This window comes from Sus scrofa, chromosome 1 (genome assembly GCF_054392235.1).
Source record: "Sus scrofa isolate SSC_HxYL_T2T_F1_AM1 chromosome 1, Sscrofa_HxYL_maternal_Yorkshire_Landrace_v2.0, whole genome shotgun sequence".
NCBI classification, from domain to species: domain Eukaryota; kingdom Metazoa; phylum Chordata; class Mammalia; order Artiodactyla; family Suidae; genus Sus; species Sus scrofa.
The window spans coordinates 206,817,979-206,842,502 of record NC_139383.1 but is presented as its reverse complement, the minus strand read 5'-3'; the positions used below and the strand labels follow the sequence as shown (position 1 = coordinate 206,842,502).

Sequence of the window (24,524 nt, the reverse complement as noted above, 5' to 3'; positions counted from 1 at the left end):
GACTGGAAACCAGATAATCATGCCTGTATGTAAAGGCTGGTAAGGCATTAATTGTAGGTTTGAGAAATTCCCTAGGAGTAAAGGGGATGCATCTGAAGTAATGAACTTTATGACATTGATTTTTGTCAGGGATATGGTAAAGCTTGTTTGCTGGAGAGCAGAGGTTTGGGTGAATGACCTATTACTGTACTTTTTAAAATTAAAGTATAGCTGATTTTCAATGTGAACTGTTATTCTATTGATATTAATATTATATATGCTTGAGTTGGAGTATCATCATCTGTGAGATTTACTGCTTTTAAACCTGAAGTTCTTCAAGTGCTGGGGAAACTATTAAATTTGTGCAGTTATTTTCTTCTAAGTTGACATTTAAGTGTTGTTCCCTTTCAAATGTTAAAATTTTGAAATTAGCTCCACAGACCTTGGCAATCAAATTTTAATTTCAAATACACGCAAAGGAACAAATATTCTGGCTTCCTTTGAATACACTCTACATTATATAATTGGAGACCTAAAATCAGTTTAACAGTGCTTTAGAAGCTAAAAGTAGGAGAGTCAAAAATTCTCTTTGAAACTTGGGCTTTGGCAGATTAGTCACATGTTAAAATTGTGAATCCCCTGGATTTTGGACTTCAGATTGTAGAACACATGTCTGTCTCATTCTTAGGAGTCAGATTTCATATTAAAGAAGACACAATTTAAAATTTTATGGCCTCTGGAATCCCTGTCGTGGCATAGTGGAAATGAATCTGACTAGGAACCATGAGGTTGTGGGTTCGATCCCTGATCTCTCCATGGGTTAAGGATCTGGCGTTGCTGTGAGCTGTGGTGTAGGTCGCACATGTGGCTAGGATCTCATGTCGCATAGGCTGGCAGCTGTAGCTCCGATTGGACCCCTAGCCTGGGAACCTCCGTATGCTGCAGTGTGGCCCTAAAAAGCAGTAAATAAATAAAACTTTATGGCCTCTACTTGAAGTCAAGTCCACTGGAAGAGCTAACAAATTAAGAGAATGGAAGCTTTAGCTTTTGTTGAGCCTAGAAGGCCAGAATTTGGAAGGGATGCAGTTCCAAGTTTCCAGAGACAGATTATGCTGAGCTCATTTCTTGCCCATGTTTGTATTGCTTCTCTGGTTTTCTACATAGAAAAAAGGGTCAAAAAGGATGTGAAGTACATTTTTAAAAGGATCATTGTCCTACTGCATTTTTATTGTCCTGGGTAGCACTCAGCTAACTCTCTGGACCTCATTTCCTCTAGGTTTAAGATGAAAATGATACTAAAAATATTAGCGTTTCCCTTTGATCAGCCCTGCAAGCAAGGTCACACTCCAGGGGGTAAAGTTGTAACTACTTTGCAGGGGAGCAAACCCCATTTTCTCTTCATTAGTCTCAGAGCTTTAGAGAATCATAAATCATCATCATCATCATCATCACCATTTATTGACTGTTCCACTATTAGCCACATACATCATTCATAACATTTTCAAAAGTTTTCCCCTAGCTATTTAGGTACATACATTTACCCATCCTCAGTGAAATGCTTAGAGGTAATTTTCATGACCTCCACCTTACAGATGGCCAGCCCCAGCCACAAAGCTATTGAAACTTGTATATGGCCCTGTGTTGCATAAGTGATATGTGGCAGATCTGGGGTTCAAACACAAGGTGTCTTGATTCCCTGGCCTATGACTTCACACTGCATCACTCTGCTGCTCAGCCAAGCTAAACTTTCTGGCCCTCTGCTGCACTGTGATCTGTTCTGAGATAGGTATAGCCCTGCACAGGGCACCTGGAGGCATGGAAGACAGCTTTGACACCTCACCACATTGATGGACACTACTGTAAACCCAAGGCTTAGTGTGTACAGCACAAGCCACTTACTTTCCTTCCAAAGAATTCAATTTTTAAAATATTTATCTTTTAATTTTGTGTATACAATACCACCATCCAGAGATAGCCACTGTTAACATTTTCTAGATAAGACTGAATCTGATATCTCTCCCTGGAGAATTCAAACTCTCTCCTCCAGGTTTCTTCTGTGAATTCCCAGTTCACGTACATCCCATCGTTACCTCCTACACTGAGTTCTGGCTTTGGTTTTGATTTAATTTAATGTGTGCCCTCCCTTTCTCACTTCTGCCTGTGTGGTCTCTGTTGAACTTGGTGTCAACCTTGCCAAGTTCCTCAGCCTTGTACTTTAATTAAAAATAAGAATGGCAATATTTTTTTCTGCAGGCAAACAGACACATAAGTAGAGATAGACACATAGAGTCAATCACAGAGGCACACAGATAATGCATTTGTGGGTACAATGTACTTAACTCCTGAGCCAAGACAAAGATGGGGTTTATACTGTGGCAATGTGAACAGCTTCACCAAGGGTATTGAGTATCAGACATAGCTGTTTTTTAAAGTCCTCTCAGCTGCCTGTACTGCTTGGCCTTTCTCTTTTCTTCTTCACTTTTCTATTACCAGATGGGTTTATGTTGAATTTATGAATTAATTTAGAAAGAGTTATCATCTTTCCAACATTCTGTTTTTCTACTGAAAGTGATAGAACATCTTTCCATGTCTTTAAATCTTTTTTATCTCTTAGAAAAATCTCATAGATATTTTCATATAGGTCCTATGCATTTCTTGTTGGGCTGTTAAATATTAATTTAGTGATACACTAGTTCAATTGAGATATAATAAACTATGTTTGCCTTCTGGGGATAAACCCATAGTATCTCTAGAAGATGATTCCTTTAATAAAAACTATTGAACTGATTTGCTAATATTTTATTTGGGATTTTTTTTACTTTTTCACAAGTGAGATAAGAAGTAGTTATCTTTTCTCAGCTATTTATTTTATGTTAGGTAACAGGATTATACTAGCTTAAAAGAATTGGTAGCTTTCTTACTGAAAAAATTTTTATAATACATAAACTCATTAGCAAAGCCATCTAGCCCTGTGAATTTTTGATGAGATAATCCAGGTTTTATACTTTTAAAGTTTAACTTCAGGAATCTGTATTTCCTAATCATTTAATATATTTTTTCAAATTTATTAGCAAAAAATTATACATGGGATTTTGTTATTATCTAAAGCATCTTTTCCACAAGACCTGTTATACCTCTTGTTTTACTCTTGGTTTTAGTTTCTAAATAGATTTCAGAGGCTTTCTATTTTAAATTTTACCCACACCAAGGACCAGCTCTTAGAATTCCCATTTTTCTATTTTTAAGTTTATTAATACTCTTATTTAGCTTTTTTTCTTTCTCCTTAACTTTCTTAAGTCTTATTAGTTCTTCTGCAAATGTTTCCTGAGTAGAGTTCTTGGATTTAAAAAAAAAACTATTCATTAAAAATAAAAGTATTTAAATCTATAAATTTATCTCCAAAAGCAGTTTTGGACTCATTGTAGTGGTTTTGCAAGTAGGGTTTTTATCTTTTATTTTCTACAAATCATGTCTTTTTTAGTTATGGGTTTTTTTTTTTGAGAATTAGTAATTATTTAGAAGACTGTTTTATGATCTTTAAGGGATTTTCTTTTTTTATTGTTCAAGTGCTGTGTTGTTAAACTTGATTTTTTGTGTGTAGTGTGGGACTGTTTTGTGTGATTAAGGATTCTTGTACAGGCACTTTTCTTTTGTTGGACTTCACTCAAGTGTGTGTGTGTGTGTGTGTGTGTGTGTGTGTGTGTGTGTGTGTGTGTTTAGGATAGCATAAATTATGGCAGGGCTATTATTCCACTGTGTTGTACTTATTCCTCTGGCCTGACTGTCAGAAGAGTGAGATAATTCTGTGTTACTTGGTAAATAACTGCTGCTTGAATCCCTTAATTTCCTCTTGAACTTCTACCTAGGCTGCCCAGGTCCCTCCCTCAGGATCTCTAGACTGCCCAACAATTCAGCAACTAAAGGGTTAAAGTCTGGTCCATCAGGGTCTTTCCGAACCTTTTCAGGTACTCAGACCAGTGTCAATATTAATTTCATTGGCCCAGGTTGCTAAATATTTTGAATATCACCTCTGAGCCTGCCAAACTTATTTAAGTCAGGCAAGTTCAACTACATGTGCTTGGTCTAAAAGACCTACAAATATAAAATAGTGCAGGTAATTTCACTTCCCCTTCCACTTTATAGACAGCTAGGTCCCTGTTCGGTGGCTTCTCATGCTCTAGTTGTGACCCCTGTTCTTGGAGGAAAACACTCTTTGTGCCATCTGGTTCCTGAATACCAGCCAACTGCTTTGTCTGGTTCTCATCCAAAACAACAGTGATCCATTCCAGTGCTGAAGGAAAATCTAGCTATTATATTTATGGATAGATGATATTCTTCCATATTATCCTTCATGGCTGATTTAAAGGCTTGTCAAGAGTTGTTTCATGTATACAGAATTTTTACCTTGCCAACTCATCTTTTAGAACTCTCCTTTAAATGCATTGCTCCTTGGGATCTACTCAGTTTTGGTAAGTACTGCGTGAATGATTGGGGAAAAAAAAGAAAGCAAATTCTGTATTTTAATGTACAGAGTTAATATATCTAAAAAATACATATATCACTACATATATGCCTAATTATTCTTGAATTGTAGTTGACTTTAATCTACTTCATCAGTAAACATGAGAGCGTATGATACTGTTTCCCAGAACTATTGTACTTCCCTCACATTCCTTTTGCTTTTACCAGTTTTTTCTTTATCTATTTGATTCTATGTGATTTAGAGTGCAATGGTGCATGACCGCTATACTTTCATTATGGACTTTACTTTCTGTCAACATATATGATAGATTTTTGTCCCATTTCATGCCTTCTATCTTGAATTCCACTTATCTGAAACTAATATTATTACCTTTGTTTTCTTCTTTTTCACCATTCTTTTTTTTTTTTTCCTTTTCATTGATAAGTTCTTTGCCTATACATCTGTTTTCAACATTTTGTTTTAAGCATCAGCTTGGAAAATTTCATTTGTTTTTGAGAGTATAGGTGATTTTAAACATTTTCTTTAAATCACAAATGATATGTTTAATCTTAGCTTCTGACTACTGTTTTATGCTTTGCTTTTTTATACTTTCTTGCTGTTTCCTTTTCATCTTTTATTTTTTCCTGTATTTTGCTTACTTAGCCTACATATTGTTTACATTTATCTTCTCTAGTCATTTTGATGTATACATCCTATTTTTTAAGTAGTTACCTTTACATTTTTCAAAGACACACTTCTGTATTTATAATAATAAATAGTGAAACACATTTTGAACATCACTGTATCAGTGAGGAGCTCAGCACCTGCTAACTTTCTCTCTCCTTCCTTTTCCTTTTGCTACCTTAATATTGAATTTAATATCCAAGTTACTTTTCACAGTATATATATTATATATATATATACAGTATATATATATATATATATATTTTTTTTTTGTCTTTTTGCCTTTTTGAGGGCCGCTCCCGTGGCATATGGAGGTTCCCAGGCTAGGGGTTGAATTGGAGCTGTAGCCACTGGCCTATGCCAGAGCCACAGCAACATAAGATCCAAGCTGCGTCTGCAACCTACACCACAGCTCATGGCAACGCCGGGTCCTTAACCCACTGAGCAAGGCCAGGGATTGAACCTGCAACCTCTTGGTTCCTAGTCGGATTCCTTAACCACTGAGCCACGACGGGAACCCCCACAGTATATATTTTTAAGAGGCATTTTTTTGACATTAAAATATTTTAATAATGAAAATCCTTTTTTTTTTTTTTTTTTCAGTCTAACTCCATTGGCCTTTGTGGCTGACAATAAGTTGACAATCTAGATTAGCACTGTATAGTTGCAATTCTTCCTTTTTGTTGTTGTTGTCTTTAGTGGGAAACATCGAGAAGGTACATCAAAAGTGCTATCAGATGTCACTTTAAATCTGAGATCCAGACTTCATTATTAAGATATATATTTTGGCATTCCTGTCGTGGCACAGGGGAAGAGGAATCTGACTAGGAACCATGAGGCTGCAGATTCGATGCCTGGCCTCACTCAGTGGGTTAAGGATCTGGTGTTGCCATGAGCTATGATATAGGTCGCAGACGCAGCTTGGATCTTATGTGGCTGTGGTGTAGGCTAGCAGCAGCAGCTCTAATTTGATCCCTAGCCTGTGAACCTCCATAAGCTGCAGGTGTGGCCCTAAAAAGCAAATATATATATATATTTCTATTTCATGATATTGTTAATTAAATTACCACCTCACATTTGGAGTATCTTAAATTATTTTCTTTAATTCATTTCAGTTACAACAGTCTTCAAATTTGAACTTTATTTTTTGAATTGTGCAAAATAATAGAACATGAATTCTTAGTACTATTGAGCTGAATCTTATAAGAAATTGGACTTGAACAGATAAATATATGTAGGGAAGGGCATCCTTCAATGGCTAGGAAAGGAAAGCCTGTAGTGTCTGGGGCTAAAGAGACAGACAATGGCACTAAAATTTTGCTATAGTTCAAGTGAGAGAGAATGAGATTGTGAAAAGTAGTCGAATGTGATTGAATGTGAGAGATAATACTGAGCTGGAATGGGCAGAATATGGTGATTGGATATAATTAGTGAAGGAGCGGCAGTTGACAATAACTCAGAGTTTTCAAGCTTTTGTGATTGGAAAGGTGGAAGCTTAAGAGATAAGGAGAGAGAGAAGGTGAAGAGAGAAGAAGCTGAGTTCATTCTAGACATATAGCATTTGAGATGCCTACCTAGGTGACCAGGAGGCCTTTTCATAACATGTTTTACAGCTGGGAAGAGGTTGGAACTAGAGAACTAGATTTGGACATAGATTCATAACTTAGCCATTTCCCACCAGGATGATCAAGGTACTAAGGCAAATGGATATTCAGTCAAACAGGACATATGAAAAATCATGTTCTCTCTTGGGAAAAAGGAAGACATAGTTCTAACACTGCTCCGGATGTTTTACATTTAGGATCTCATTTAGTCATCATTGTTGCTTATTTTGTCTAAGTCAGTTTCCTCATCTGTGATATGAGATATAAATGACTAATTCATATGTTCATTGTGAGAATGAAGTAAAACAATGCATTTAAAGAATCTGAAAGGTCTAAGGTACTTAATGAGTTATAGCTCTTATGTAATGGTTAATAATTTTGGGAATTATTTATGTGTTTTTGACACTGCTATTGATAAATACAACTAGCAAATACTTTAAAAACATTTATTGGAATATAGTTGACTCACAAAGTTGTGTTAGTCTCAGGCATACAACAAAATAAATCAGTTATATGTAACTCATATTCATTCTTTTTCAGATTTTTTTCTCATATTACCACACAGTACTGATTAAATTTCCCTGTGCTATACAGTAGGTCCCCGTTACCCAACTATTCCATATATAATAGTTTGTATATGTCAATCCCAACCCTGTAATTCATCTCTCAGCACTACCACATTTCCCCTTTGGTGAATAAGTTTGGTTTCAAAATCTTTGAGTCTCTTTCTGTTTTGTAAGAACAAACAAATACTTGATAACAGTGATTTGCAAACTGTGCTCCTTAAAGAAACAGCAGCTCTAGGGAGGTGCCTAAGAGACTGCTTCAAGGTTGGGGGAGCAGGTACAAAGCTGGGCTCCTGTCTCCCTGCCAGGGCGCACAAAGCATGGCTTTTTATCTGTTTTAGTTCTCAGATATCAGCAGGAAATTTCATTTATTTATTTTTAATTTTTGTAAAAGTATAGTTGATTTACAATGTTGTGCCAATTTCTGCTATACAGCAAGTGACCCAGTCACATATACACATACATTCTTTTTCTCATATTATCCTCCATCATGTTCTATCCCAAGAGACTGGATATAGTTCCCTGTGCTGTACAGTAAGAATTTTTCATTTATATAAAGGCAACAACTAAAACATGAGGGAAGCCTGAAACATGTGTAGACCTGAAGGTGCATGGAAATGGAGTGGCTCTTGTATGCAGATAGAGCCATGGCAAGAGAAGAGTGTCCACCAAGCTGCGGCTTCTGGAGATAGCTTGGTGGAGAGGGAGCTGGGATCATAAATACCCTGATCACAATTGCCTTCCACTCTCCTATCTCCTCTGAGGCCCCTGGGTAGCTGAACCCAGTGGGACATGGGTGGCCTCCGTGGCTCCAGAGATGGATGGAAGGAGTTAGGGAGCAGCTGGAGGAGGGGCATCCCTTGTCAAAATGAAGAGAAGAACCAAAGCATGGCTTGGTCATAGAAAATGAGACTCTTACTCCATGACATTTACATCTGGTACTAAATTTGATTTGAAAATGGACCCAGCCCATGCCCAGAGTATCTTACTCAAATACTTAATGAGAATGCCTCTTGGCTTTTATGTTTTCGGACTGCTTTCACTCAAGTTAGTGCACAGACAGTCTTCTTGCTGCCAGAAGTCTAAGTAGAACTTAGATTGTCTGCTTGGGAAGATAAAGGAGGAGCTGTTTTCCTAAGCCGTTAGTGATAAACTCCCAGGCAGCTGCTGTGTATAGGATCCTGGCCTGTCACACTGCCATGCCTACAGACACTGTATCCATGCAGTCTGAAAGACACAGCCCCCTCCCTGTGGCATCTGAGAGGCTTCCCAGGGTGTGGGAGAGCATGAGCTAAGCCTTGGAGGCTAAGCAAGAGTTAGTCAGCTGAACGTGGAAATAAAAGAAGCACAGGAGGAGGCTCATCAATATAGGTAAGGAGTATGGCTCATGCAAAAATTCCAAGGATGATTCCTTCCAAGGAGTTCCTAGTGTGTTTGGAATGAAGTCACTGACACTGGAATAAATGTGAGGGCTGCCAGGGGCCCAAGGAGATGACACTAACTAACTATGACACTCAGGAACCCTCTTTTCATGAAGACACGTAGATTAGCACCTCAAGACATTTAGGCCTGCAGTTTGATAAGGGGAAAACTGACACATGTGTAGTTGGAATTCCACCTGGAAAATGTATCTACAGGTCAGAAGTATACAGGATTTTATGTTGTTGTTGTTGGATGGAGGGGAGGGAATATAACCAGACAAACTGCTTCCCAAATAGAAGACTTCCAGTCACAGAAATAAATAGTTCATGTAATACCTGGAGGACAATAGATTCCAGAATTGTACAAAAGGAATTCCCAAACTAAATGAAGGTAGGCTAGAGGGTCTCTGAGCTCTCTTTCACTACTGAGTTAAGATCATGACGCCATTGGTAAGTCCCAGAGAGACCTGATGTTGCAGAATGTAGAGCTACTGCCCTGCCCTATAGTAAAGAGAAGGAAAGTATAGGAACTGTATTTAAAATTTTCTTTATTAAGCTGTAGTTGATTTACAATGTTCCTTCAATTTCTGCTGTATGGAGAAGAAACCCAGCTCTCTTTCTCTTTCTCTCTCTCTCTATATATACACACACACATACATTCTCTTTTTCCCTATATCTTCTATCATGTTCTAACCGAAGAGACTGTACACAGTTCCCTGTGCTGTACAGTTAGGACCAAATTACCCATTTGAGGAACTGTATTTTTAATAGGCTCTACGCAGACTCAGTTTTAAAGACAATGAAGAAAGTGTAACGGAGAGTTCTGTGGTTCAGGGACACAGCAGGTAGGCTTTTGGTTTAGGTCAGTGGTCTTCTCCAGGGTCAGCAGGCACAGCGCATGGATTGATGGCTTGTGTCCATCTCTGAGGAGTGCTTGACCTCTCCAAGGCTACCTCCATACCACCAAGCTGGTTGTGAAACTGCTTTTCTAGAATCACTTGCATGTGCAGGGAATGGGTTTCCTGTTAAGGTCAGTCCTGTAAGAAAAGGGGCAAGAATCAAAGGATTGTTTGAAGAAAACACGGGGAATCTTCTCTGGCTCATGATCAGCCTGTTTCCTGCTCCTGGGGTTTGAAGTGTGTGGGAGGGTAGTCACACAGCAGGACACAAAGCCATTAGCGGTTCTTCCTTCTGTGGGTGACTTCAGTCCAAGATGACTTAAAATTAAAAAAAAAATAAATAAAATCCCTTCTTCTGGAGATAACACAGACCATCATTTCATACAGCTTCACTTGATCAAACTGGCTTTGTGCCAGGCTAATACAACTAGCCCTTACACAAAGGTCAATGGTTTAGATGTTAGTCTCCCATTTTACAGACAAGGAAAATGAGAGAGCTTTAAGACCAAAGCTCGTAACTATTCTTCTATCCTCTTGATAGTGGCAGGCAATTAGTAATTCACAGAAATTAGCACCTAGGTTTAGGATTGATTACTGTTAAATTCTTCCAATTCAACTTAAATGTATTAAAAATATGCAGTCACTCAAACACAGTGCTTGGTACTGGGAGCTGAAAATATACAAAACAAACTCCCTTTCTTCAGAGAGCTCACAGTCCAAGGAAGGAGATAGACATGTCAATAATTAGAACATTGCCATTAGATTGATTAGTTGTGTGTGCTTTTGTAATAAAGAAAAATCCTTTTGAAAATTGCAAAAGAACAAAAAATAAAAAAACAAACAAAATTTAAAAAGGAAAAAGAAATCAAAACAAAAAATAAATGACAAAAGAAATACAATACTAAATATGTAAAGCAATAAGTGATTATCCTCTCTCTTCCTCACCCCTCCCCTGATTCCAAAGCATGGCAATTTCTTTAGCCAGAAGTACCACTATTAACAGGTTTGTGCATGACTTCTAGTTGTTTCTCAATATTTTGACAAAAATGGGATTAAACATACTGTTCTGTATCTTGTTTTCTTCACTTAATATATCCATGATATATCTCTATGCAAACTTATATTCAATTAAATGTATCAATCATCATTTTTTTTAGCCTTCTATTCATTTGTTTTGATTGCCATTGGGGCTGTAGGCTGCAATGAATATCCTTGCCACATCTTTGTGTATTTTTACTGGTAATTATAGAAGGTACATTTTTATCGTAATTAAAAAAAATTAATATATAGTTAATTTTTGGTATGTGTATGGCTTTATAAGTTTTAATGAATAAATATTTTTATACATCTGCCACCGCATTAGAATATAAAACAATTACATTGTCCTCCAAAATCTTTTTTGTGCTGCCCTTTTGTAGCCAAATCTTTCCCACTCCTAATCCCTGGCTCTTCATCCTTGTAGACTTACATTTTACAGAATATTTTATAAATGCATTCATATAGTATGTGGCCCTTTTATGTTGGTTTCTCTTACTCAGCATAATGCCATGTTGTTGAAAGTATTCATTGTTTTTTATTTCTGAGTAGTATTCCAGTGTTTGGATGTACCATAGCTTGTTTAAGTCTTTGTCTATTGGAGGACATTTGGGCTTCTCCATTTTGGGGAGACTATAAATAAATGGAGCTGCTATAAACATTCACTGTATGAACATAAAATTTCATTTCTGTGGGTAAATACATAGAAGTTGAGTTGCTTTGTGGTGTGGTAAATGTACATTTAACTTTATAAAAAACGATTAAACCATTGTCCACAGTGACTGGACTATCCATTATACATTAACACCAGCAGTGACTGAGTTACAACTACTATATACTCTAGCTAGCACTTGGTATTATCAGGTTTTTGTTGTTGTCGTTTGCTTGTTTGCTTTTCTTTTTTTCTTTTTTTGGGCCTTTCTAATAGGGTGTAGTGGTGTCTCACACGGTTTTAATCAGCATTTCCCTAGTGGCTAATGACATTGAACATCTTTCTGGTACTTTGCCATCCGTATATCTTCTTTGGTGAAGTATCTCAAATCTTTTGCCCATTAAAAAAACTGAAATGTTTCTTTTCTTACTGTTAAGTTTTGAGAATTTTAAAATATACTCTTGATGTAAGCTATTTGTCAGATATGTGATTTGCACATATTTTCACCCAGCCTATAGTTTGAATTTTGATTTTAAGAGCGCTTTTTGTAGATCAAAGTTTGAAATTTTGATAAAATCCAATTTATCAATTTTTTCTTTATAGATCATACTTTTGATGATGCAGCTAACAACTCATTGCCTAACTCTAACATCATGAAGATTTTTCTCCCATATCCCCAAAGTTTTATGTTTTTACATTTTACATGACCCATTTTCATTTAATTTTTATTTGAAGTGTGAGGTTTTATTTTAGGACTTTTTTTTTTTTGCATATGTATATCCAATTCTTCCTGCACTATTTGTTGAAAAGAATAACTTTTTTCAGTAAATTATTGGAATGTACATTTTTGATATGAACTGGTATGACTATAGTTTAATTGTTGAAAGAAAGGATTTTGAAGCCAGTCTGCCTAAATTTGAATCTCAGTTCTATCATTAATTACTTGTGTGATAATGACCAAGAGAGGTATTTAACCTCTTTTTGTCTTAGTCTTCTGTTAAATGAAGATGATCATAGTATCTATGCCATAAGATTCAATGAAGAATATGTAAGTTATTACATGTTACACACGTGGAACAGTCCCTGATACATGAGAAACAGTGCCTGATATATGTTAGTTTTTTTTTTTTTGTCTTTTTATGGCCACACTATTGGCATATGGAGGTCAAATCTAGTTTCCAGGCTAGGGGTTGAATCAGATCTCTGGTTGCTGGCCTACACCACAGCCACAGCATCGTGGGATCCAAGCCACGTCTGTGACCTACACCACAGTTCATGGCAACTTGGATCCTTAACCCACTGAACAGAGCCAGGGAACAAATCTGTGTCCTCATGGATACTAGTTGGGTTTGTTACTTCTGAGCCATGCCAGGAACTCCAAGGTTTAGCTTTTATGTACCTTTACAATTGTAGATATTGCAAGCATGTTCCATAAATGCAAAATATTGTGACCATTTTTTCCAGTTTTCTTCAGCTGGCTATTTTGTATCTTCCTCTGTGAATTGCTGATTTATTGCTTTATAGAATTTATCTCTATGTTACACATATTAACTCTTTATATTTTTATGTAATAATATTTTCCCCATTTGGCCGTTTTATCGGTTACAACAACAGTGGAGACGTTCCTGTTATCTGCTAGCACTAGATATTATGACCCGCTCTATAATTTGTTAATTAGACAGGTAATGAGATGTCCTTTTCACTTGTATTTTGGGATTTGTAGTAAGATTATTTATCTTATCATATGGTAATTGGTGTTATCAATTGCTTTTCTTGAGTAACACATCACCTGAAAATGTAATGGTGAAGCAACAGACGTTTACTGCATCTTAGATTCTGTAGGTCAGCTGGAAAATTTCTTTGATCAGGCTGGACTGGTCGATCTCTGTGTTCACTTGGCTGGGGCTGGATGGTCTAGGAGAGTTGGCTCACATATCTGGCAGTTGGTCTATTGGACTTCAGCTGGAATGGCTCATGTCTATTCCATGTGGTCCTCATCCTCCAGTAGATTACTCTGGGCTTTTCCTCATGGTGGTCTCAGGGTTCCATAGAGCAGTAGGAGAGGGCAAGCCCAAGGAAAAGCACTTTCAAAGCCGCTTTTTGTGTCACATTTGCTAATGTTTCACTGATTAAGGATAGTGTCATGGTCAAACCTAGATTCAAGGGGCAGAGAAGTAGACTTCACTTTTCAATGGAAGAAAATGCTAATTACTGTGGCCATTTTTTTTCCAGTTTACTGAAGTTGGCTATTTAGTTTTCTTCTTCTGTAAATTACCACTGATTTATAGAAATTATTTATATATTGCAGATTAACTCTTTAAGTTTTATGTTTTACAAAACAATATTTTTTCCATTTGGTCATTTAACTTCATTTATGTAATCTGCTGTGTAAAAGTTTTTGGAGTTTTCTATAGTGAAATCTGTTAATGTTTTTCTTTATGGATTTGCATATATTCATGCCTTTGGATGACAAGAGTGCAAGCTTCTCGAAGGCATAAACTGTATTTCATTCTTTTCTTCACCCACAGAAGACAGCATAGGGACCAGTTCATAATACTTATTAAGTAAATGCTAATTGAATGAATTCACTTATTTATTTATCCATTTATTCACCCAACAGTGCTTACTGAATACCTATTTTATATGCCAGGACTGCACTAATTGTTAGAGATATAATGATGGACAAAGGGCAAAAGAGACTTTGCTCATGGTGCTTAGAGTGAAGCATTGTGGTTGGTATCAGTGAGACATGGGTTGGGATTCTGTCTTTTCTATTTGTGTGTTGCTTGGCATATTACTGAATAACTGTTTCTTTTTTTAACCTATAGAATGGAATATAAATACCTTGCTTCAGGAATTCAATTGTGTACATTTGTAAAGTGCTCAGCATAGTACCTCCTATGTAGTATATAATAAACAGTGTTAGCTTTCTTCCCTATCTGGTATAATTTGAAGCCTGCTGAGAATGCCAGACTCCTTTCTTTTCAGTCTTCTCTTAGAAACCATCACGATCTTGAACTTCATCCATTATAGACTCATTTCTTTGCTTTCCTCTTCTGATAGTTCTCAGTAGGCCGTCACTTTAAGCTATTTTTTTAATGATTTTTATTTTTTCTGTTATAGTTGGTTTACAGTGTTCTGTCAATTTCTACGTACAGCATAGTGATCCAGTCCTATATGTATATATACGCATTCTTTTTCTCACATTATTCTCCATCATTTTCCATCATAAGTAACTAGATCTAGTTCCCTGTGCTATACAGCAGGATATCAATGCTTATCCATTCCAAATGCAATAGTTTGCATCTGTTAACCCCAGAATCCAGTCCATCCCACTCCCTCCCCCTCCCTCTTGGAAACCAAAAGTCTGTTCTCCAAGTCCATGAGTTTCTTTTCTGTGGAAAGTTCATTTGTGCCATGTATTAGATTCCAGATATAAGTGATATCATATGGCATTTGTCTTTCTCTTTCTTACTTACTTCACTTAGTATGATAGTCTCTAGTTCCATCCATGTTGCTGCAAATGACATTATTTTGTTCCTTTTTATGACTTAGTATTCCCTTGTGTATATATACCACATCTTCTTAATCCATTCATCTGTGATAGACATTTAGGTTGTTTCCATGTCTTGGCTGTTGTGAATAGTGCTGCAATGAACATACGGGTGCATGTATCTTTTTCAAGGAAAGTTTTGTCTGGATATATGCCCAAGAGTGGGATTTCTGGATCATATGGTAGTTCTATGTTTAGTTTTCTGAGGTACCTCCACACTGTTTTCCACAGTGGTTGTACCAATTTACATTCCCACGAATAGTGTAGGAGGGTTTCCTTTTCTTCACACTCTCTCCAGCATTTGTTATTTGTAGACTTACTAATGATGGCCATTCTGACCTTAAGCTATTCTTGATCATTGTCTTTTTTGTGCAAGAAAATCAATCAAATTGCCTTCTTTATTGGGATCTGGAGAACAGGGCACTTAGGAATTAAAGAGTTTGATGAACTATGTCTTGGATGATGGAGATATTTGGTTGTGGGAGTGGATATGCACATCCTTGCACATGTTTTGGCAGCAGAAGGGGAGAAGAGAACTTGGCAGTTGACTAAAGCAGGAGAAGAGCCCAGAAAGAGGAGGCCTGGCCCCAAAGATGGATTCCTCTCATGCCGGATAAATTTCCTGGCAGTGGATAAATATGATTCAATTAGAGAGCATCCCTTTCTTGATAGGAAAGATTATAAGGCAGTGTTGTAAAGTATGGGGAAATTCATGAGGAGGACAATCTCATTTCTAGGAATACCCACTCTCTGTCCTGTACCCATCCCAGCTTTTTGGCTGTCTGCCCTCAGTGTCTTTCTTCCCTTGGCCCACTTTCTACCAAGCTCCAGGATTCTTTAGGTACTATCCCGCCAAATTTGTAAACATTCCAAATTCCCTCACCTTAGAGGTTTGTCCATTTGTCCTGCTATTCTGGGATGACAGAAAGGGTCTCAGAGAGAAATTCACACTTTGAGGGGGTAGCTCTGCCATTAGCCTTTGTGTGACCACTGAGCAGTTTCTTTTCCATGTGTCTAATTTTGCCTTTTATAAAGTGTGAGTCTTTGGACAAGGTAATCTTTGAAGTCTTTTCCAGTTTAAATAATACTTGATTTGATGGTTCCATGACTTCTCCAGCTCCACCTTACAGAATGGAGTTACATATAGTTGCATGTATGCATGTAGTTGCATGTATGCAAGACATTTAGTGAGGTCTCATAGTGTGGTTGCTCTGTCTGTTCCTCATATAAAATAAAATGTTGCTGGATGGCTGGCTAAGCTAATTCTACTGTTCTAACTAGAGCATACAGTGTTTGTTCAGGATGGAAAATTTCTGGTGTTCATAGGTGGGGAGAGATGCTATTTCCTCCAGCAGGCAGACAAGGGTCCTATTTGTCTAGGAGGCAGGGATAGGAAATGGGCATGCCCTTTGGGCAAACGGGCTCGGCACAACCCCTGAGTGAGAAGAGTTTGTTGTTAGACACAGTTTAGTCATATCAAGGATGTCCTTGTCTAACTTCCAACTCCCAACTATGCAATTAAAGAGTTAGCAACTTCCTTTAGTTTTTTCCATTCTTGCGCATTTTGGTATCTTCTCGTTAATTGCACAATATCTTCTTGGAAGGCACCTTGGAGAGAAGTTACTGCTCACGGACATACTATGTACATAAAAGGATCACAGAGAACAAAAAGATTAAAGTGTTGGAAGCTTGTCTGGGAACTGGATTCCTTCAGGGGACACAAGAAGACAGAGAAAGTGCTAAAAATTCTTTAACATCAAGCAGACACATAAAGATGGCACAAGTAATTCTTAGAATTTGATAAAAAGAAATTAATGTTAACTTTAGGATAGATTTAAGAAAGAACATCCTAGTAGTATGTCCTATTTTTGGGGTGCATATATACTTTAATATTTAGGTTTGGGTAAAGTCATTTTAAATGCCAGACATTAAGATATATTTGGAGAGACAACCCAACAATTGCACAAAATTTGAATAACCAGGCCACATAAATGTGTTTTCAGGTCTGAAAATCTCTTTAAGCTGTTCCATAGCTCCTTGATCAACTAGGCAGATATATTTAAGCTTCAACATTTTAAAATGTTGATCTTTGTTTCAAGTATGTCTTATTAAACACTTATTCATCCTTCAAAATCCTGCTCAGTAGCCTTTGGGGGGAGATTTTTCTGACTCTCTTCTTATATCTCTCTTTGTGGGGTTATTTAATTAAAAAAATAATATTGAAATTTTTTATTATAGTTGATTTATAATGTTCTGTCAATTTCTGCAATACAGCAAAGTGATCCATTCATACATACATATACATTCTTTTTCTCATATTATCTTCCATCATGTTCCATTACGAGTGATTGGATATAGTGATTGAGGTCCTCCTACATTGCAGGACCTCATTGCTTATCCATTCTAAATGTAATAGTTTGCATCTACTAACCCCAAACTTCAATCCATCCCACTCCCCGAACTCCCGGCCTTGGCAACCACAAGTCACTGACATGGAGAACAGACTCTTTTGCTTTGTCCTGCTTTCTTTCAGGCCAAATGGTACTTCCTCAAGGAGCCTTACTTGATTCACAAACCCTTCCTCCACACCAGTTAAGTTGATTAAATTTACAATGTTATGCACCTTGAATTCTCTCACATGGTACCTATCATGGTTCCCGTGTTTATTTATGTGAATGTTTTGTCATGTCTGTCCTCCACATTTTCCTGTAAATTATATACAAGTTGAGAACAGATCTGTTTTATTCATTGCTGTGTCTTTTACACAAGTGCATAACCTTAGCAGGTGAGAGGTACCAAATAAATTTGTTCAGTAAATAGATGAATAGACACAAAAATAACTTAATGTTTTTTAAAACTGAAGACAATTTTCCTTTTCTGGATGCCATAAAGAAAAAAAATCCAAACAATTCCACCAACTAATCCTGAATAGCTTTTGGGTTGGCTTTGCTTCTTTGGCTCATTGCCAGGGCCTTGATTTCAGACATGGTTTGGCCATGACCTTGTCAGTTCATTGCTAATCCCCTGATTTCAAAAATGCTTTTGGCCAAGGTAGTGCTCACTGACTTTTTAAATATTTAGAACTTTAAGATATCTGCTGCTGTTTTGAAAATGAGATAGCCAAAGACACGGAAATATTTTAAACATAGTCAGTACCAAACTTCCAAGAAATCATATAGGCAGTTGTTCTGAAGATATGATATCTCATTCCGAACACATATTAATGAAACTCCACCCAACACCACAATTCTGAGGTAGTAAGAAGCACAAAGCCTCACTATGTAATAATCTAACCTGTTGTTTTTCCTCTTAGCTGGCAAGTGTGTCAAAACTCAGGGAACTGGTTTAATCAGAACTCACTCTGTACAGCTGTGCCGAACTTGAACGTGGGTGGAGGGTGAGAGCAGGCTAGTTGGAGCAATCACATTGTGATGTAGGGGAATGTATTTTCATTGATATGCACATTTCATATTTCATTTTCTTCATCTGTAAAAATCAAGTTGTTAAAAGTTATGACCTTTGGGGTGTTTTATGTTTTATTTAAGCAAATTCTTTTTTTCCCAAATGTAAGACAATGGATGAAAGCTGAGCTGCTCAGTGAGAATGTATGTCTGTGGGGATATCTGGAATGCACTCTGTTGATTTCACCTCTATCGCTCTTAAATTCTGGAATACCCTTTTTTAGATACTCCTTGAAACATGGTTTGAAAAGCATGATTTTGTCATTTCTAATTCAGTTTAGTTCTATCATATGGGTGTAGATTTAGGTCCACAATTCTTTCTATGATTGTTTTTAAAGAAAAATATTTCCATGTCTTAGATAATAGGTCATTATTCAAAGTGTCTTCCTAAATTAGAAATAAATCTTAGAAAAGAATCAGGGTTCTCTTGAAGCAAAAGCACAGCTCTGTTGTTTGCAAGGTTTGAAAACCAGGGATACCACAGAAGATTTTGGGAGACTCGTGAGGGAACTGGATGGCACTTGTAGCTTGACCACAAGTTTTAGATGATTGGCTGTTATTGAAGCTTGTCATTAGAGGCTTTTTCAGGTAGAACCCTTGGCAGAATCAGAAGTCTTTAAAGTTTTTTTTGGTGCTTTTTCCAAGAAAATGTGTGTGACTGAACCCCAGGTCTGTTGTGACTGCCTGGCTCTGTTTTAGTTTTGGTCCATGTCAGCCACACCTGGTCCATTTCCTATGTTCTTTCTTGGGGGATTTCTCTTAGTTTTCCTTAGGGGATGTTATTTTATTTTTACAAAAGAAATATTGAATACAAGAAAATCTATACACAAAAATAAGATTTCAGCAGCATTTTGAGTTCACCACATTTAATTTCTCATTAACATTTTAATGAAAAAATGTTACTCTGAAAGGTTAGATACTGTTCAGTATAGCACACAGAAAACAGAATGAGCAAAACAGCGTTGTAGAATAATGTTATGCTTCAATTGTGATGAACAATCACATGTTAACTCAGAGGATGCCAGGCTATAATGATGACAAGTACTTCCTTACAAACAAGACACACTTTTGTGCAAATATTGAAATTTGTTTGTGAGATCTTTGCTGGGGAAAAATAACATCAATCTCCAAAACATGCAATTTTTGGATGCATCTTACAAACTCTTATCCTTGATGTTAGAAGTGTAAATTGAAATAATGAATTTGATCAGAGCCCTTCAGGCTATGGATGTGGTGAAACAACTCAAAACTAGTTTCCAACAAGACTCGGAGAGGATTGAATTGTAATGTAAGAAAAGGTGTTGGCATGGGAACTGATATTCCTGTGAGCCCAGTGGTCCTCTGTCTCTTGGCAATTATTCTCGGGAAAACATCGCCAATAGCAGATTCCTGGGTGGCACCAGTCATGCATTGGCATTTATACATTTCATGATGTGGTGTCAGTAGAAGAACCCTTTCACGAAGCCACAGGCTACGACTGTGCCTGTTGTAGTGGGGCCTCTGCTTTCTTCTCTTTTGGCAAAGTTTGGCCACAATCCTCCATTTTCTGAAACTTTATTTTAATAAATTTTCTTTCAGCACTGTGGAATGACATCAGATTTCCTATTACTCGTCCAAATTTGAGAGAAAGAGAAAATGCATTATTTGGATGCAGTCCAAAAGAGATTTTGAGTGAATGTAAGGATAAATTATGAGAGACATACATATCTCTCCGGCTCTTTGTTCCCTTAAAAATATAACATTTTAAGGAAAGAGCAATAACATTTACTTTTTTTACATTTAATTTTTATGTGTAGGTAATATTCAAGTGGCTCAAAAGCCAGTTATACATCAGTATAGAATGAGAAGTCTTCCTTCCTTCATTTTCCCCCAACGACCTTACTCTCCCCTAATGTGTCACTTTTGTTCTTAGTTTCATATATCACTTTCACCTTCTCTAGGAATTCTTCAGGCATACACACACACACACACTACATACTATAAACAAGGACAAAAATGGATTCTTGTTTTAGGAATACTAAGCTAGTGATTTTTAATATCCATCCAGGAAACTGGGAGATATTTCTTTCAATATCCAAAATTCATATACAAAATCCTTCTGATATGTTATTGCAAATAACAGTACAAAGGACAGAGAACTCACAGGTAGAAGAGGACTTCCTGTCACTGACATGCTGAATAAGGGTAGCAAAGTGTAGGCAACTCCAAACTCTCAGAATACACAGTCTCCCTGTCTATTCCTCAAAGCAAAGGGAGAGAGCTGGGAGGAACAAACAGCAAAAGAAACTAGATCCATATCTAGAAACAATTTACAGATGCGGTGTGGCTTTTTTTTTTTTTTTCAAATCAACTGCTTTTTCTATTATTTCCTAAAGTCATTGAATAAACCATGACCAGTGCCAGTGCAGTTCTGTAGTTCAGAGCAGAAGCCTTGGTTTTGGCAAATCACTCAACTGACCCTAGAAATGGGGCTGGACTGCACTAGAGCTGAAAGAATTACTGTGTTTCCTTCCTCATGGTGACTCTCTCTGGGAACATGCCTGGAATGAGTGAGTGTGGGAGATGAGGTGGTCTTTACTCGGAGGCAGAACTGGAGGTGTATGTGGAAGGGGAGTTGTGCCCTGGTATTATTTTTGGAGGCTGTAATTCCATTACTAGCTTTCCCAGCTCATCATCTCTTGTGACACTTTTCTTATCCTAACCTCTGTTCCCTCCCTTGAAATCTTAAATTTAAACCTATGAGGCTTAGAACTTAGATGCTTGTGGGTCAGACTTGGAACCCATTCTGGAATGGGTTGGAACCCAAGATTTCTTCCCTCAGTGTACTGAGTTAACCTTACAAGAAAAAAAAAAGCAACACCAATTCCTACTTATATTAAGACTTGACTTTGAAATTCTTCCTAGTTAATCAGGTGAAAATGTAGCTCCTAGTCAATCATCCTCAAAACATTACTGCATACTTCAGACATTGGTAAATGCCTTTGAAAACAAATTGTATGAGAGCTTCATGGCAGGCACAGTGCTTGGCATAAATAGGTCCAGTAAATTAATACCCCTCAGCTCCAAATGCTCGGCAACCATTTTTCACCTTTCTGTGGCATTTTGTAAAAACAATAACAGTTACTTTCACCCCGTAAACTCAGTAACTATCAAAACAGTCTTTTTTTTTCATTTTTAAAAGTTTTATTGAAGTGTAGTTGATTTATAGTATTGTGTCATTTTCTGCTGTACAGCAAAGTGTCCCAGTCATACATACGTACATTCCCTTTCTTATCTTCTATCATGGTCTATCCCAAGAGACTGAATATAGTTCCCTGTGCTATACAGTATGACTTCATTTCTTACGCATTCTAAATGTAATAGTTTGCATCTACTAACCCCAAACTCCCAGTCCATTCCACTCCTTCCCCACTCCCTCTTGGCAACCACAAGTCTCTTCTCTATGTCTGAGTATGTTTCTGTTTTGTAGATAGGTTGATTTGTGCTGTATTTTAGATTCCACTTATAAGTGATATCATATGGTATTTGTCTTTCGCTGACTTACTTCACTTAGTATGAGTATCTCTAGTTGCATCCATGTTGCTGCAAATGTGACTATTTCATTCTTTTTTATGGCAGAATAGTATTCCACTGTATATATGTACCACATCTTCTTAATCCTCTCATCTGTTAATGGACATTTATGTTGTTTCTATGTCTTAGCTATTGTGAATAATACTGCTATGAACATATGGGTGCATGTATTTTCTTGAATTGTAGTTTTGTCCAGATATATGCCCAGGAGTGGCATTGCTGGAACATATGATAGTTCTATATTTAGTTTTTTGAGGAACCTCCACACTGTTCTCCACAGTGTTTTTACCAATTTACATTCCCACCAACAGTGTAGGAAGGTTCCCTTTTCTCCACACCCTATTCATCATTTGTTATTTGTAGACTTAGTAATGATGGCCATTCTGACTGAGGTAAGCTGGTACCTTATTGTAGTAGTTTTGTGTAGTTTTGATTTGCATTTCTCTAACAGTTGGTGATGTTGAACTTTTTGCCATGTGCTTACTGGTCATCTGTATGTCTTCTTTGGATAAATATCTGTTTAGGTCTTCTGCCCATTTTTCATCGGGGTTATTTGTTTTTTTGTTGTTGAGCTGTTTGTATATTTTGGAGATTAAGCCCTCAAAACAATATTTTAAATATGGGCAAGGAGGTCAGTTTAGACTCAGAAGGGCACTTTTATTTTTAATCTCATTGTTCTGGAAGTGGGAGCCAAATGACTTGGTGAAACTGAATCAGGCAGATCTGTGATAAAATTTGTTTATCTATCCACCATCTATCCAACAGATACTTATTAAGTCCTCTATATGCTGAAACTAGGTAGGATACTCCTATATAAATCAATGTGAATAAAACAGCTTCAGTTCTCATTCTAATGGTATTTATTATCTAGGAGAAGAGAGATAAAAAAATAATCACAGATTGTGGTAATCTTTATGAAGGAAACAAATAGAAGACTGAATCAGAGGATAATGGGATGAAGCTATGTGGATATTGCAGATAAGGTAGCTAGAGAGGCCATCCATGAGAAAGGCATTTAAGCTGAGACCCAAAGGATGAGAGAAGTTAGCTATGTGAAGAGTGAAAAAGAGAACTCCAGGCACAGGGATCAGTATGTACAAAGGCTTTGAGGTGGGAAAGGGCATGGTATATCTAAGGAACTGAAAGACCAGTGAGAATTTGAATTCAACTCTGACCACAATAGCTGTGGAAGATAGAATAAGCTACTCAAATTTTTGAGCCCTCATTCTCTTATACATAAAAGTGAGATAATGGCATATACTTCAGAGGGTTGTTGGGTAATTTGATGAATATTAAATGAGATAATATGCAGTCTACTTGAACTACTTTTTATCTACAGAAAGGTCTCTGAGACTCATTACCCAATGTGCTTGACCTGTCTAGCCTCCTGATAATTTTATGTGGACTTGAGAGTCAACCTTCACTGGAGCCAGAAAATATCCTTCATTCCTGGTATTTCCACATTCAACAAGAAGAGAGAATTAGACACAGATTCCATTTGCTCACCTCAGAAATTCTAGAAATATAGAAAGGGAAATAGAAAAAGTGAAATGAGTGGGTTCTGTTTTTGTAAATGTGCTTTTGTCTCTATTGAATAAATGTCTCTCCTCTTTTTTTTTTTTTTTTTTTTTTTTTTTTGCTTCCCTGCAGCATTTGGAAGTTCCCAGGCTAGAGGTCAAATCAGAGCTACAGCTGCTGGCCTCTACCACAGCCGTAGCAACTCAGGATCTGAGCTGTGACTGCGACCTACACCACAGCTCATGGCAATGCTGGATTCTTTTTTTTTTTTTTTTTTCTCTTTTAGGGCTGCACCCATGGCATGTGGAGGTTCCCAGGCTCGGGGTCGAATCGGAGCTGCAGCAGCTGGGCTACACCACAGCCACTGCAACTCAGGATCTGAGCCGAGTTTTTGACCTACACCAGAGCTTATGGCAACGCCAGATCCTTAAGTCACTGAGAGAGGCCAGGGATCAAACCCGCAACCTCAGGGTTATTAGTTGGGTTCATTAACCACTGAGCCACGATGGGAAGTCCCAATGCCGGATTCTTGACTCACTGAGCGAGGCTAGGGATCGAACCCTCATCTTCATGGATACTAGTTGGGCTTGTTACTGCTGAGCCACAATGGGAATTCCCTTATTGAATGAATCTTAAAAATTAGCTTGGATTTTGTTTTTACATTTGCAAAGATTTGAGATTTGGGGATAAGTGTTCAGAAAACAAAAAAAGAGAGAAGCACCATAATGGTCATTGAGTACCCCATATGTTGTAGACATGGCACTTGCCAGTTTATGTACTTTATCTCATTTAATTTTTGCAAGAATCCTATAAGACAGGTCTTAATTTTAAAGATGAAGCTCAGAGGGAAATGCAAACTTCATTCAGTCCCTGTATTATCTTGTGGAATTTAATATGGAATCATGAAATTATCTGATAATTATGAGAGTCTGTAAAGTTAGCATACAGTGTAAGTAATTGATGTATTTCTTTAGAATACTTTATTATTGGGATAGAACACATTGTCTTTAATTGATAATTAATGATGATAAATAATGAATTTCAGTTAACAGTAATAATAATATTATTACCATGAATTTGTCTCAACTCAAGAAACATTTACTGAATGCCTGTCTCA

At 37.1% G+C, this 24,524-nt stretch overlaps 1 protein-coding gene across 7 annotated transcripts in view; it reads left to right on the top strand.

Annotated features, from left to right (window-relative positions):
- TEK (TEK receptor tyrosine kinase) overlaps nucleotides 1-24,524 on the top strand; it is a 112,439-nt gene that overhangs the window by 18,251 nt on the left and 69,664 nt on the right. The window lies entirely within an intron of this gene.